Here is a 2,239-nt window from a genome sequence, read left to right on the forward strand (position 1 = left end):
ATGTGATAAATCGAATGTTACATGCGATAAAATCAACCATAAAACAAAAATCGAATTATGACACAAACAACATGCCATACTCCACAAGCTTGCCCGTCGCTGCTATACGATTAGGCGCAAACATGCGCACACGCACACGCACGCACGCACGCGCACATCTACACACACTGGAAAATCTAGAATCATGGCCTTCCCAATTGTGGATTCAATACGGGCGAAATAATAAAACTGTTGTTTAAATCTGAATGTCACTGGTTTGCGTGTAAAAGCTCAATTTGTTATATTTAATTGGGATTTTCAGCGCCTATTTTAATTCAGCACTCTCCCTCTCTCTCCCCTCTCTCTCTATATCTTCATGCGAATGACCTTGCGAGTCTCGTAGGCTATGAACGCTCCTCCAAACAGCAGGATTCCCTGAATGATGAACAGCGTCGCTATGAAGTACGTCTGCTTCTCTGAGCTGCACGTGTCTATCAGCCGCTGCCGAATGACGTCAGAGTCGAGCGGGTCCACCTGTGCAAAGGCCACGACCGTGAAATATCATTACCGCGATTTCTTGCGGCCTTCGCCTGTAACTACTGTTTTGTAACTACTGTTCTGTAACTACTGTTACTATTATTACTATTACTGCTGCTGCTGCTGCTGCTGCTGTTGTTGTTGTTGTTGTTGTTACTGGCGCCGCCACCACTGCTGCTGCTGCTTAGTGGTCACACCGGGTATTGTTACGCTACGTCCTATTGGTCTAGCCTGCACACTGGGTATTGTTACGCTACGTACTATTGGTCTAGCCATCTTTTAGGGTATAGTTATTCAACGTCCTATTGGTCTAGCCTTCACACTGTGTATTGTTACGCTACGTACTATTGGTCTAGCCTTCACACTGTGTAATGTTACGCTACGTACTATTGGTCTAGCCTTTACACTGGGTATTGTTACGCTACGTACTATTGGTCTAGCCTGGCTAGACCAATAGCACGTAGCGTAACAATACCCAGTGTGAAAGCTAGACCAATAGTACGTAGCGTAACATTACAGAGTGTGGAGGCTAGACCAATAGCACGTAGCGTAACAATACCCAGTGTGAAGGCTAGACCAATAGTACGTAGCGTAACATTACACAGTGTGAAGGCTAGACCAATAGTACGTAGCGTAACAATACACAGTGTGACTACACTCTGAAATATTACGCTACGTACTATTTGTCTAGCCTTTGCACTAGATATTGTCACACTACGTACTATTGGTCTAGCCTTCACACTAGGTATTGTTACGTTACGTACTATTGGTCTAGTCTTCACACTGGGTATTATTACCCGACGTCCTATTGGTCTAGTCTTCACACTTGATATTGTTACGTTACGTACCATTGGTCTAGTCTTCACACTTGGTATTGTTACGTTACGTACTATTGGTCTAGTCTTCACACTGGGTATTGTTACTCGACGTCCTATTGGTCTAGTCTTCACACTGGGTATTGTTACGTTACGTCTTATTGGTCTAGTCTTTACACTGGGTATTGTTACGTTACGTACTATTGGTCTAGTCTTCACACTGGGTGTTACCTACTATTGGTCTAGTCTTCACACTGGGTATTGTTACGTTACGTACTATTGGTCTAGTCTTTACACTGGGTATTGTTACGTTACGTACTATTGGTCTAGTCTTCACACTGGGTATTGTTACGTTACGTACTATTGGTCTAGTCTTCACACTGGGTATTGTTACGTTACGTCCTATTGGTCTAGTCTTCACACTGGGTATTGTTACGTTACGTACTATTGGTCTAGTCTTTACACTGGGTATTGTTACGTTACGTACTATTGGTCTAGTCTTAACACTGGGTATTGTTACGTTACGTACTATTGGTCTGGCTTTGATCGTGAGGACGTGAGGCGGATCGATGATGAACCAGAGGACGAGAACGCTGACGTTGGTCATCAGTAGAGCGCAGACCATGGCTATTAGCCTGCTGTCCTTGATCGTCTGAGGTGAATGCAGGGGTTAACGTTGTAATATTTACTCGCTGTCTTCCCTTCTCTTCTTTCTACCTCTTTCTCGTTATTTATTTCTCACACTCTTATTCTCGTTCGCTCTCCTTTTCTCTCTTCCTCTCTCTTTCTCTCTCTCTCGCTCTCTTTCAAACACACGTAAGCAAACACACGCGCGCGCACGCACGCACACACGCACGCACGCACGCACGCACGCACGCACGCACACACACACACACACACACACATAT

The 2,239-nt window shown here is 44.6% G+C and overlaps 1 protein-coding gene across 1 annotated transcript in view; it reads right to left on the reverse strand.

Moving 5' to 3' along the window:
* LOC106817071 overlaps positions 1 to 1,895 on the reverse strand; it is a 3,514-nt gene extending 1,619 nt beyond the window's left edge. Inside the window, exons 1-2 of the mRNA XM_014821717.1 lie at positions 1,861 to 1,895; positions 367 to 513 (exon numbers count right to left, since the gene is read on the reverse strand). The gene's annotated coding sequence lies outside the window, so the exon portion shown is untranslated. The remainder of the gene's footprint in view (positions 1 to 366; positions 514 to 1,860) is intronic.
* Positions 1,896 to 2,239: the final 344 nt, after the last annotated feature.

The sequence above is a fragment of the Priapulus caudatus genome, unplaced genomic scaffold, assembly GCF_000485595.1.
Source record: "Priapulus caudatus unplaced genomic scaffold, Priapulus_caudatus-5.0.1 Scaffold1586, whole genome shotgun sequence".
Taxonomy (NCBI): domain Eukaryota; kingdom Metazoa; phylum Priapulida; class Priapulimorpha; order Priapulimorphida; family Priapulidae; genus Priapulus; species Priapulus caudatus.